At 38.0% G+C, this 14,719-nt stretch overlaps 1 protein-coding gene across 1 annotated transcript in view; it reads left to right on the top strand.

Moving 5' to 3' along the window:
• Positions 1-14,719, top strand: part of LOC128649615 (protein mono-ADP-ribosyltransferase PARP14) — a 220,457-nt gene that overhangs the window by 200,693 nt on the left and 5,045 nt on the right. The gene's annotated exons all lie outside the window — the stretch shown is intronic.

The raw sequence follows: 14,719 nt of genomic DNA, 5'->3' as shown, positions 1-14,719 counted from the left end.
GGCTGGTATTGGTTCACTTAATGAGAGATTATCAGATTTGGTTGATACATTTTTGCAGCCTGTAGTCATTAATCTATATGGTTATTTAAGAGACACCACTGCACTTATTGAACAGGTTGAACATATAACCTGGTGTGACACGTATAGGTTAGTCTCAATGGATGTGACGTCACTCTACACTTCCATCCTTCATGATAAGGGATTGGAAGCTTTAATGTTTTTTTCTAACAAATTTCACAACATATGATTTTTTCACTTCAATTTTTGCATTCTGCAGTTGAATATTTACTCACTCATAATTTTTTTATGTTTGAGGGCAAGTACTATCTCCAAAAACGTGGCACAGCTATGGGTGCCAAATTCGAACTCTCATATGCTAAGTTGTATATGGTATTTTGGGAGCTATGCCATGTTTTTAGAGATAATAATCCCTTCCTTGACAATATTTTCTACTTTGGTAGATACAGTATATTGATGATTTGCTGTTGGTGTGGGATGGGGCCGGTTCTCTTGTTTACCGGTTCCTTGAGTACGCCAAAAGCAATGATTTCAACTTAAAATTCCCTATGATGGATAGTGTGGACATGGACAGTCTTAATTTTTTGGATATCACACTTACATCACACACAGATACACTGTTTGGAGATTGAACTTTATAGAAAAAGTACAGCAGGGAATACTATTCTTCACGCTTCTTCTTGTCACCATAAACACACAATAAATTCCATACCATATGGCCAAATGATCAGAACCAAAAGAAATTGTTCTATGGAACACAAATACCAATTACATGTATCCAATACCAGCCAGCGATTGGAGGCGCAAGGCTATGATAATAAATTATTGGTGGAAATCAAAACCAGAGTAGATTAACTGAAACGAGAGGATTTATTAGTGACAAATAGACACAAAAATCTTCAGAAAGAGAGAAATAATAACAAACCTTACTTTGTTACGAGTTACAGCAAAAACTACAAGAAAATTTGTGGAATTATACGTAATGGTTTACCAATTTTAAAAAGTGGTGTTAAATTAAACAAAATCATTTCTAAAGGATGCAATTTTCAGCATGTAAAGCTAAGACTCTAGGAAGCTTATTAGCACCCTCTATGCTACCATCTAATAAGAACCAGTCTTGGCTAATGAGGAGAATAGGTTGCAATAGGTTGTATAAAATGTCAGGAAAAAAATTGTAAAATTTGCACACATGTACAACAGGAGCCCAAATTTGTGTCCAGTACCACTAACAGGGAGTTTGACATACGTTTCAGCATTTCTTGTAATACCACTTTTGTCATCTACCTGTTAACATGTCAAGGATGTAAGAAACAGTATGTGGGGCGCACAAAACGTTTAAGGCAACTTAGATAGTGTTATGCCTATAGCTAAACATTTTAGGCAAGAACACAATTCAAATTACTCCCTTTTGACAGTCCAAGGCATAGACCATGTCCCTAGGCGCAGGAGGGGAGGAGACAGGGAGAGACTTTTAGACAAAAGGGATTTTCTTTCATGTAATTAGCAAGAGTCCATGAGCTAGTGACGTATGGGATATACATTCCTACCAGGAGGGGCAAAGTTTCCCAAACCTTAAAATGCCTATAAATACACCCCTCACCACACCCACAATTCAGTTTTACAAACTTTGCCTCCGATGGAGGTGGTGAAGTAAGTTTGTGCTAGATTCTACGTTGATATGCGCTCCGCAGCAAGTTGGAGCCCGGTTTTCCTCTCAGCGTGCAGTGAATGTCAGAGGGATGTGAGGAGAGTATTGCCTATTTGAATGCAGTGATCTCCTTCTAAGGGGTCTATTTCATAGGTTCTCTGTTATCGGTCGTAGAGATTCATCTCTTACCTCCCTTTTCAGATCGACGATATACTCTTATATATACCATTACCTCTGCTGATTCTCGTTTCAGTACTGGTTTGGCTATCTGCTATATGTAGATGAGTGTCCTGGGGTAAGTAAGTCTTATTTTCTGTGACACTCCTAGCTATGGTTGGGCACTTTGTTTATAAAGTTCTAAATATATGTATTCAAACATTTATTTGCCTTGACTCAGAATGTTCAACTTTCCTTATTTTTCAGACAGTCAGTTTCATATTTGGGATAATGCATTTTAATTTAACATTTTTTACCTTAAAATTTGACTTTTTCCCTGTGGGCTGTTAGGCTCGCGGGGGCTGAAAATGCTTCATTTTATTGCGTCATTCTTGGCGCTGACTTTTTTGGCGCAAAAATTCTATTTCCGTTTCCGGCGTCATACGTGTCGCCGGAAGTTGCGTCATTCTTTGACGTTATTTTGCGCCAAAAATGTCGGCGTTCCGGATGTGGCGTCATTTTTGGCGCCAAAAAGCATTTAGGCGCCAAATAATGTGGGCGTCTTATTTGGCGCGAAAAAATATGGGCGTCACTTTTGTCTCCACATTATTTAAGTCTCATTTTTTTATTGCTTCTGGTTGCTAGAAGCTTGTTCTTTGGCATTTTTTCCCATTCCTGAAACTGTCATTTAAGGAATTTGATCAATTTTGCTTTATATGTTGTTTTTTTCTTTTACATATTGCAAGATGTTCCACGTTGCAACTGAGTCAGAAGTTACTTCAGGAAAGTCACTGCACAGTGCTGGAGCTACCAAGCTAAGTGTATCTGCTATAAACTTTTGGTATCTGTTTCTCCAGCTGTTATTTGTATTGCATGTCATGTCAAACTTATTAATGCAGATAAAATTTCCTTTAGTACTGTTACATTACCTGTTGCTGTTCCGTCAACATCTAATTTTCAGAGTGTTCCTGATAACATAAGAGATTTTATTTTTTAAATCCATTAAGAAGGCTATGTCTGTTATTTCTCCTTCTAGTATACATAAAAGTCTTTTAAAACTTCTCTTTTTTCAGATGAATTTTTAAATGAACATCATCATTCTGATACTGATAATGGTTCTTCTGGTTCAGAGGTTTCTGTCTCAGAGGTTGATGCTGATAAATCTTTGTATTTGTTCAAGATGGAATTTATTCGTTCTTTACTTAAAGAAGTGTTATTTGCATTAGAAATAGAGGATTCTGGTCCTCTTGATTCTAAATGTATACGTTTAAATAAGGTTTTTAAATCTCCTGTAGTTATTCCAGAAGTGTTTTTTCTCCCTGATGCTATTTCTGAAGTAATTTCCAGGGAATGGAATAATTTGGGTAATTTATTTACTCCTTCTAGACGTTTAAGCAAATTATATCCTGTGCCATCTGACAGATTAGAGTTTTTTGAGACAAAAATCCCTAAGGTTATGGGGCTATCTCTACTCCTGCTAATGTACTACTATTCCTACGGCAGATAGTACTTCATTTAAGGATCCTTTAGATAGGAAAATTGAATCCTTTCTAAGAAAAGCTTAATTATGTTCAGGTAATCTTCTTAGACCTGCTATATTTTTAGCGGATGTTGCTGCAGCTTCAACTTTTTGATTAGAAGCTTTAGAGCAACAAGTAACAGATCATAATTTTATAGCATTATTATTATTCTATAACATGCTAATAATTTTATTGGTGATACCATCTTTTGATATCATTAGAGTTGATGTCAGGTATATGTCTCTAGCTATTTTAGCTAGAGAAGCTTTATGGATTAAACTTGGAATGCTGACATGTCTTCTAAGTCATCTTTGCTTTCCCTTTCTTTCCAGGGTAAATAATCATTTTAGTACCTTTCCTTACAAGGAACAAAAGCCTGATCCTTCATCCTCAGGAGTGGTATCAGTTTGGAAACTATTTCCAGTTTGGAATATATCCAAGCCTTATAGAAACCTATAGCCAGCTCCTAAGTACCTATGAAGGTGCGGCCCTTATTCCAGCTCAGCTGGTATGGGGCAGATTACGTTTTCTTCAAAGAAATTTGGATCAATTCCGTTCTTAATCTCTGGTTTCAGAAACATTGTTTCAGAAAGGTACAGAATTGGCTTCAAGTTAAGGCCTCCTGCTAAGAGATTCTTTTCTTTCCCGTGTCCCAGTTAACACAGCAAAGGCTCAGCATTTCTGTAATGTGTTTCAGATCTAGAGTTGGCTGGAGTATTTATGCCAGTTCCAGTTCTGGAACAGGGGCTGGGGTTTTATTTTATCTCTTCATTTGTACCAAAGAAGGTTAATTCCTTCAGACCAGTTCCGGATCTGTCATTATTGAATCGTTATGTTAGGATACCAACATTCAAGATGGTTACTGTAGGACTATCCTGCCTTTTGTTTAGCAAGGGCATTATATGTCTACAATAGATTTACAGGATGTGTATCTGCATATTCCGATTCATCCAGATCACTTTTAGTGTCTGAGATTCTCTTTTTAGACAAGCATTACCAGTTTTGTGGCTCTACCGTTTGGCCTAGCCTCAGTTCCAAGAATTTTTTTCAAAGGTTCTCGGTGCCCCTTTTTTTCTGTAATCAGAGAATAGGGTTTTGGTATTTCCTTATTTGGATGATATCTTGGTACTTGCTCAGTCTTCTCATTTTCGAAGAATCTCATACGAATCGACTTGTGTTGTTTCTTCAATTTCATGGTTGGAGGATCAATTTACCATTCAGTTCATTGATTCCTCAGACAAGGGTAACCTTTTTAGGTTTCTAGATAAATTCAGTGTCTATGACTCTGTCCTTGTCAGACAAGAGAAGTTTAACATTGATATCAGCTTGTCAAAACCTTCAGTCACAATCATTCCCTTTGGTAGCCTTATGCATGGAAATGTTGGGTCTTAGGACTGCCGCATCAGATGCGATCTCCTTTGCTCGTTTTCACATGCGACCTCTTCAGCTCTGTATGCTGACCCAATGGTGCAGGGATTACTCAAAGATATCTCAATTAATATCTTTAAACTGATTTTACAACACTCTCTGACATGGTGGACAGATCACCATCGTTTAGTTCAGGGGGCTTCTTTGTTCTTCCGACCTGGACTATAATCTCAACAGATGCAAGTCTTACAGGTTGGGGAGCTGTGTGGGGGTATCTGACGGCACAAGGGGTTTGGGAATCTCAGGAGGTGAGATTTCCGATCAATATTTTGGAACTCCGTGCAATTTTCAGAGCTCTTCAGTCTTGGCCTCTTCTCAAGAGAGAGTTGTTCATTTGTTTTCAGATAGACAATGTCACAACTGTGGCATACATCAATCATCAAGGAGGGACTCACAGTCCTCTGGCTATGAAAGAAGTATCTCGAATTTTGGTTTGGGCGGAATCCAGCTCCTGTCTAATCTCTGCGGTTCATATCCCAGGTATGGACAATTGGAAAGCGGATTATCTCAGTCGCCAAACGTTGCATCCGGGCGAATGGTCTCTTCACCCAGAGGTATTTCTTCAGATTGTTCAAATGTGGGAACTTCCAGAAATAGATCTGATGGCTTCTCATCTAAACAAGAAACTTCCCAGGTATCTGTCCAGATCCCGGGATCCTCAGGCGGAGGCAGTGGATGCATTATCACTTCCTTGGAAGTATCATCCTGCCTATATCTTTCCGCCTCTAGTTCTTCTTCCAAGAGTAATCTCCAAGATTCTGAAGGAATGCTCGTTTGTTCTGCTGGTAGCACCGGCATGGCCTCACAGGTTTTGGTATGCGGATCTTGTCCGGATGGCCTCTTGCCAACCGTGGACTCTTCCGTTAAGACCAGACCTTTTGTCTCAAGGTCCTTTTTTCCATCAGGATCTGAAATCCTTAAATTTAAAGGTATGGAGATTGAACGCTTGATTCTTGGTCAAAGAGGTTTCTCTGACTCTGTGATTAATACTATGTTACAGGCTCGTAAAACTGTATCCAGAGAGATATATTATAGAGTCTGGAAGACTTATATTTCTTGGTGTCTTTCTCATCATTTTTCTTGGCATTCTTTTAGAATACCGAGAATATTACAGTTTCTTCAGGATGGTTTAGATAAGGGTTTGTCCGCAAGTTCCTTGAAAGGTCAAATCTCTGCTCTTTCTGTTCTTTTTCACAGACAGATTGCTATTCTTCCTGATATTCATTGTTTTGTACAAGCTTTGGTTCGTATAAAGCCTGTCATTAAGTCAATTTCTCCTCCTTGGAGTTTGAATTTGGTTCTGGGGGCTCTTCAAGCTCCTCCATTTGAACCTATGCATTCATTGGATATTAAATTACTTTCTTGGAAAGTTTTGTTCCTTTTGGCCATCTCTTCTGCCAGAAGAGTTTCTGAATTATCTGCTCTTTCTTGTGAGTCTCCTTTTCTGATTTTTCATCAGGATAAGGCGGTGTTGCGAACTTCTTTTGAATTTTTACCTAAGTTGTGAATTCCAACAACATTAGTAGAGACATTGTGGTTCCTTCATTATGTCTTAATCCTAAGAATTCTAAGGAGAAATCGTTGCATTCTTTGGATGTTATTAGAGCTTTGAAATATTATGTTGAAGCTACTAAGTCTTTCTGAAAGACTTCAAGTTTATTTGTTATCTTTTCCGGTTTTAGAAAGGCCAGAAAACTTCTGCCATTTCTTTGGCATCTTGGTTGAAATCTTTAATTCATCTTGCCTATGTTGAGTCGGGTAAGACTCCACCTCATAGGATTACAGCTCATTCTACTAGGTCAGTTTCTACTTCCTGGGCGTTTAGGAATGAAGCTTCGGTTGATCAGATTTGCAAAGCGGCAACTTGGTCCTCTTTGCATACTTTTACCAAATTCTACCATTTTGTTGTATTTTCTTCTTCTGAAGCAGTTTTTGGTAGAAAAGTACTTCAGGCAGCGTTTTCAGTTTGAATCTTCTGCTTATGTTTTTTCATTAAACTTTATTTTGGGTGTGGATTATTTTCAGCAGGAATTGGCTGTCTTTATTTTATCCCTCCCTCTCTAGTGACTCTTGTGTGGAAAGATCCACATCTTGGGTAGTCATTATCCCATACGTCACTAGCTCATGGACTCTTGCTAATTACATGAAAGAAAACATAATTTATGTAAGAACTTACCTGATAAATTCATTTCTTTCATATTAGCAAGAGTCCATGAGGCCCGCCCTTTTTTTTTGTGGTGGTTATGATTTTTTTTGTATAAAGCACAATTATTCCAATTCCTTATTTTATATGCTTTTGCACTTTTTTCTTATCACCCCACTTCTTGGCTATTCGTTAAACTGAATTGTGGGTGTGGTGAGGGGTGTATTTATAGGCATTTTAAGGTTTGGGAAACTTTGCCCCTCCTGGTAGGAATGTATATCCCATACGTCACTAGCTCATGGACTCTTGCTAATATGAAAGAAATGAATTTATCAGGTAAGTTCTTACATAAATTATGTTTTTTTTTGGATTTTTAATCTCAAGACCAAGCACCCCTTTGGCCTAAATTAAATAATGGATGTTGATTTATTTTATTAAATGTTAACATTGTAGTTTAATATTTTTTTAAATTGTATTATGATATATAAGAGTCTGCATTTTCAAACCTTTGAAACTCAGGGTAGCATACAATCCTTATTCCAATTTAATGATGGCATTTATATTAATTTTCAAAGTTATATCTTACATGGTAAAAAATAAATATTTGCCTTGACTAAAGTCAAGGTCAGGGTTTAATTAAGTAACAGGTGCATGTAGCTAGCAATTAACTATGCCTTTAAACAGAGCTCTCAGGTGCAACACAAGTTATGCCAGTCAACAAGGGCCGGGCATTAGACCCGAAACATGTTTGGCTGTTGTTGTTTGTACTTGGTTACAGGCTTGTAACCATATTTTCACATATTTTTACATGCAAAAGATTTTAATGTTTTTTCAGAATAAAGTTTGTTATAACATTTTTTACTAAAAACATTTTTTTCTTTTTTTTGGTCCGGAGATGCGGATATGCAGAGTGTGTTTATATATATATATATATATATATATATATATATATATATATATAGATATCAGTGTAGAAGAAGGGCACTCTCAGGATTTGTTTAGAAGAAAAATAATGTTTTATTTATTTAGTTGAATCACTAATGCATGGTCGACGTTTCGGCCCTCAGTTGGGCCTTCATCAGGACAAGAAATCGACTTTTGAACCTAAGTTGACCCATTCAACAATTAAGACCTTCACAAGGATTTGCTCCAAGGAAATTGAAACAGTTTGTCGCACCCACATGAAGACCCGCACAAACTTGAACAAAGAACAGTGGCAAGCACTTAGACGCGTCCTGAAGGATGAATCTATTGTCATCCGTCCGGCCGACAAAGGCGGGGCTATTGTTGTTCTAGATTATACCTACTATCGGAATGAGTTGCTCCGGCAACTCGAGGATGGAACAACCTACAGAAAACTCTCGTATAACCCCACCGCTTCCTATAAGAAGAAGTTAGATGACAGCCTGATGTATGCTCTGAATTGTGGTCATATTGATCAGAGTGTGTACAATGTCCTGATCACTGAACACTCAGTACATCCCACTGTATATACGATCCCCAAAATACATAAAGATCAAGCCCACCCCCTGGGGCGACCCATAGTGTCTGCTGAGGGCTCCCTCTTTCAAAATCTAGCCAAGTATATTGACTTCTATCTACAGGACCTGGTGAAAGCCACTGAGGCGTTTCTTTTGGATTCAATACAACTCATGCAATTACTACAAGACCAAGTTTTTCCTAAGGACTGTATTCTCGTGACACTTGATGTCAACAGTCTTTATACTGTTATCCCCCATCAGCTGGGTATTGAGGCCACTAGACAAGCTCTCATCGCTAGTAACACCTATGAAGGTCCACCAATTGAAATTCTCCTGGAGTGGCTTTTACTCTGCCTCCAACACAATTATTTCCGGTTTGAGGATACTTTCTACCTTCAACTGGTGGGGACTGCAATGGGTTCCAGCATGGCCCCCTCATGTGCCAACTTATTCATGGCCTGGTTCGAGGGGTTACATATTTTCAAAGACAGAAACCCCCATGTTCTTCAATACCGCAGGTACATTGATGATTTGTTGGTCATATGGGGGGGCACACAAACTGAACTGACATCTTGGATACAACATCTGAACATGGCTGAAGAATCCATTGTCCTCAAAAACGAATATGACTCTCAGAAAATTCATTTCTTGGACTTATGTATATACAAATGTGATGCTGATCAAGGTTGTTTTTTGAAGACGACTCTTTACTCGAAACCTACGGATCGAAACACCCTCCTCCTAAATAGCAGTTATCATCCTGTGCAATTGAAACGAGGTATCATCAAATCACAGTTCATGAGAGTACTATGTAACACCTCAGAATCAGACCAGAGAGACATCCAGGTTGAGTCCATGAAGAAAAGGTTCCTTGAACGTGGTTACAGCACTAAGATGGTATCCAACATTGTGAAAGAAGTCAGCTGTTATGAACAATCCTCTCTGTTGCAGAGAAACCCAAGACTGCCCAGGTAGAGACAAATCCTCCCATCAACGTTGTCACCAGCTACACACCGGCCACCAAACAGGTTGTTGATGTCATTAGGTCGAACTGGCATCTGATCAATAAAGATCGGACACTCCCATTTGAGAATTTCTCACCCCCCAGAGTGGTTCACCGAAGCGGCTCTAGCTTAAAGACACTTCTTATGCAAACTGACCAATGGCGCAGAAACAGAACCTGGCTTGCCCAAACCAAGACCGGCTGCTACAAATGTGGCAGCTGTGTCACCTGCAATTCCTTAATTACTGGCCAAAGATTTCACCACCCGGGCTCTACAAAAACGTACACAATTAGGCATAGGCTCACATGCACTTCCCAGTACGTTGTGTTTTTGTTGTCTTGCCCTTGTGGCCTCTACTATATCGGAAAGACCACCACCACCTTCAGGGAGAGACTGGCCAACCACAAAAGTGCCTTAAGAGCCGCTTTCAATGATGGCAAAGCGGATCAACCTGTGCCTAGGCATTTTCTGGAACATAAACATCCCATTGCCTCCCTCCATGCCATGTTGATTTACACAGTGGTACCTCTGAAGAGAGGGGGTGATCGCAACCAAGAACTGTTAAAGTGTGAATCCAAATGGATCTATCGATTAAACACTTTGAGCCCACATGGACTTAATGCTCATTTAGATTTCTCTGTATTTTTTTTATTTTATGCATTTCTCTTTATTCTGTTTAAGTTCTCTGTTCCCATTGTTTCTGTGTTTTTTTCTTCTTTTCTATTTTATTTTTTTCTGCAGTTAGCTCTGTTTGTGTTGGTGTCTCTTTACACTCTTTGTTTGCCTGGTACTCTGATCCTAGTATGTGTCATCTACTCTGCACGCTTAGCATTTACTGTCTCCATGTGTCCTGCATCTTTTCACTTTTTTGTTCGTTTACCGTTCTGACATTCCACCTTGTACTAAGTTGTGGCATTTCTGGCTTTACTGGTATTTGGTCCATGATAAAATTATATGCCCTGGACGTTGGTGCGCTCCACTACTGTCTTGGCCAAGGTATAGTTTAGTTGTGGGTGCCTAGCGACACCTGCATCCCTGTATCTTTTCTCTATTAGGTACCCCATTGTCATCTTGCTATCAGTGCAGAGATTTCCTCTGTGCACTGATCAACGCTGTTCATTTTATTGTGTAAATTACGATGTAGCTCATGTTATATATATATTCGTAACCTTCTGTGGGTATGCATAAGCTTTATCCTATGTGCTAGTCGGGGGTTCCATATCTAAATTTAGATTATCTGCCCTCTGTTTTGGGGGTTGCCGCTGTCCTTAATAGGTATGGCATACATTTTTTGTGCATGATGGTTGCGTTTTGCTTCTGACGTGTGTGCCCTCTGGATGTGCAGCGGTTCCATGCTGTCAGAACGGCCTGTTGTGTGCGCACATCAATGCTGCCTATTGCTGTGTGAGTTATGAGCTCAGAGGAGCCCCTTTTGTGTCGATCTGTGAATACCATCTCACGCAGATTCACAGTTCTATGAACACTTCTAACATTTCGATATCTTCGGGTGTTAATAAACATGAGGGGATGGTGTTTATACATTTTTGTGTTTTTTGTGCTTCTGTACCTAGATCCATAGATCATCTACTTTTTTTATGCCTCTGTATGTTGCGGTAGGATTTGAGAATATGTTTTTTATTAAGATTTGTTTATCTTATTAGCAGTGTATGTAGGGTGATATTATGTCTCTCTACTACACTTGCCGGGTTGCTGTTTTTTGTTTCTTTAATGACCTATGGTTAAGTGTACTTTGATTTTTTTCCACATACAGCTGTGTGGTTGTCATAACACTGCAAGGCGTTGGCTGGGCTTACCCTATCACGTACCGGTTGCCTTTATGGCTCCCCCTATTTAAGGCGTACTTCTGGGTCTAACGCTACTCGTCTCTTTGGATCTGAGATTTTTGCCACTCGGCATTTGCAAGGTATTGTATCTTCAGTTGAGCAATGTTTTTGATGTTGTATAGCACGGCCCGTATCTGTCTCACTATCATTGCTGTACCCTCTTGTTTTACTGTTGTGTGTTTAAGTTTTGAGTCACACGATATTTGGAAGTTTTTACACAGGCTGCTACTACTTGTGTTATTTTTTCTTTCATTCTAGTTTGTGCTTATGCTGTTTTGCTCTGTGGGACATTGTTCTCATTAGTTCCCCATCGTGCTAAATTAGAGTGACTCTTGCATTTACTAGCTATGGCATTTTGTGTAATTCTGACACCATGGGTGCTTATAGCACCCTGCCTTCTTTAGTTCTATCTGGTGAGGTATATATGGAGCATGCTCCCTGCTCATCCGGTGTTGTGGCCTTACTAACATTAGCTCCTATGTCCAGCTTGCTGGTTTAGATTGTTGTATTTATTTCTTTTTACTATACTTGATCAAGTTCCCAGTATGTTCGATGTCTACACAATTTGTATTTATCAATATTTATATTACCCTCTTTACACCCTGCCCAAATGCCCAGTTATGCACATATATACACACTATCTGTGTGGTTGGGATCATATTATTTCTGTAATTTCTTGGCTATTTTCATGATTTCTGTATAGCGCCCCCTTTTTTTTTTTTTTTTTTTTTATTTTTGCTTTGTTGTTTTGTGCTCTGTTCTTCAGGTATCCTTTGTTGGATTGTGGATGATTCCCCTCTCTGACTGTTCAGTCAGTTTTTATTTGTATTGGTGATGGTTATATAGGTTGTTTGTCTCACCTTTTGTTTTGTTTCATTTGATCTATGTTTTTAGTATCTGTTTCTATGTCTGTCTTTCAGATTATACTTGTCCTGATGAAGGCCCAACTGAGGGCCGAAACGTCGACCATGCATTAGTGATTCAACTAAATAAATAAAACATTATTTTTCTTCTAAACAAATCCTGAGAGTGCCCTTCTTCTACACTGATATCTACATTCATTTTTTATAAGGATTGCACCCAGGTCGTGGCTGCTCCACCTGGTTGGAGTGCTGGGCTACAGGCTATTTGACTTTTTATATATATATATATATATATATATATATATATATATATATATATATACTGATCTTTCATATGGATAACAATTTTTTTTTAAGTAATGCAAAAGCTTTTTTATATTTGAATTAAAACATATACAGCTGTATCAATTGAGTACTTCCTACTAATGCTCATTGGCTGATAGGCACTTCTTATTAATGCTCATTGGCCGATAGGAGCTTCCTACTCCTGTTTGGCTTACTTTCTGTTAATGTTCATTGGTTGATAGTTACTTCATTATAGGGACTACATATAAGTCAATAAGCATTACTTTAAATTTAGCTTTTACTTCACATATTTTTAGGAAAGAAATGTTTATATTTTTATATGCTGATTGTTTAATATGGATGACAGATATTGTCTGTGGCCTATTTTCTGGAGACCTGTTTTACAGATAGATCTAGTAACATTGAAAGCCAAAGAGCCTTAGTAGGAAGTGGCTATCAGCCAATGAGCTAAACTTAAAGTAATGTTTAGCTTTTACTTCATATATTTTTAGGAAATGCTGCTCATCAATATGGATGACAGATTTATTTATTTGAGGAGAGTGCTAAGGTACAGTCATTATACTCAAATAAAAAACAGTTTATCAAGTGCAGTAAATATCCTTCCAAATGGAATGCTATCCTTTCTGAACATAGAATTCAATATTTAGTTTTGTTTATTTTTTTGGGTTGAAGTTGCTATATTATAGTTTTATCTGAGTCACAACTCAGTGTAAACCTATAGATTCAAAAGAACAGGGAGGCACAGCCAGAACTAGGGTTGCCAACATCACTGAAAAAAAAATACAGCCATGCTCATTAGCATAACTTTGCATAAATAATTATATATTATAAACCAGGAAGTAAAGCTGATAGGACTGATTTTAAATGGTCATTGGTTTTATAAATAACACACTTAGAAGTTTCACCATGAATTATCATTCTTTCTATATTTACTCAATTTATTTTTTACTTTGACTTGAACCTTAAAAATACAGACTATGTATAGGTTTTGCACGAGGTCGATAAATATGGTGTCGGAAGCAATTTAGTTTATGGTTTGCTTCCAATGGCGCGTTATACCTAAATATCGGCATTTCCACGTCCCATTGAAAGTATTAGAAGCCGTTAAGCGATAACTTATAGCCCAATTGTGCTTTTCACAGAGGTAAACTTTCCTATCAGTCTGATCCCTCCTATCAAGGTCAGTTCAGCCCTGAAAAATAGCAGGCAATCCTCCTCTGAACAAGGGGCATGGCAACCCTAGACAACAACTGGGCTAAAAGAGGCTGCTCTAAGGTGGTAACTTGCTATAGAACATATGTGCAATTAGTGCCAGGAAGTTAAGTAGAAATTCTCACTTAAAGGGATAGTTTACTCAAAAATTTTCTCCGCTTTAATTTGTTCCCAATGATCCACTTTAACTGCTGGAGTGTATTAAATTGTTTACAAGTATTTCCATTACCCTTATATTGGCATTTGAAATATTTTTTTTAGCCTGTGGTATCCCCACCCATCCTGAAAGTTTTTGGCCTTGAGGCCAAGCAGTATTAACACAGCCAGTAGAAGAAATTACACTCCCAGTGGGTTATAGAAGAGATAAGGTAATAACATGTTAATTTTCCATTGTTCTTTCCAAGTATTGGTAATTGGTTTATGGACAGATATAAGATAAAGAAGCAGGTATATGTACACAATGTGATAAAGTAATGAGATTTGATTATACCTAGAAGCTCAACCCATTTTTTAGGTGGTGGCTTCAAAACACAAAATCAGCCAATTCTTATACACAAATAAGCCTCAAAAAAGCAAATCGCATGCATTTTATACATCTGATAAAAAAAGTTATTGGAAACACATTAAGGGAAAAACAATTTTATAATATGCTGTCCCTTTAAGGCTGAAGACAAGATGGCTGATTATAGAGCACTATATAGCAAATGTTAACAATTGCTATATCCAAAACAGAATATATTTTATAGATGTTTTAATGGACTTTAACAATGTGGGTTGTAAATTTGACTGTACACCTGTGCTTAGAGGCACATTAAAATATGTCTTCGTCTTTTAATTTTAACTTGGTCTTATCTCAAATTCACAATCAATGCAAAGATTTTTTTTTTTTTATAAACCATGGTGAAAGTCTGATGGTAAACCTATATAAACTGGATAGCAAGGGAAGAACTGTTGAAAAAACTTATGGTAGGTATCCATGCCTACACTGTAGCAGTTTTCAAAAATAGTTGACTAAGGGCTAGATTACACGTGGAGCACTAAATTATTGCGCACCACAAACAGGAAAATGTGCCCGTTTGCGGGCGTGCAATACTTA

Source organism: Bombina bombina, chromosome 2, assembly GCF_027579735.1.
Source record: "Bombina bombina isolate aBomBom1 chromosome 2, aBomBom1.pri, whole genome shotgun sequence".
NCBI classification, from domain to species: Eukaryota; Metazoa; Chordata; class Amphibia; order Anura; family Bombinatoridae; genus Bombina; species Bombina bombina.
The sequence above is the reverse complement of the archived record's forward strand: the minus strand, read 5'-3'. Positions and strand labels throughout refer to the sequence as shown.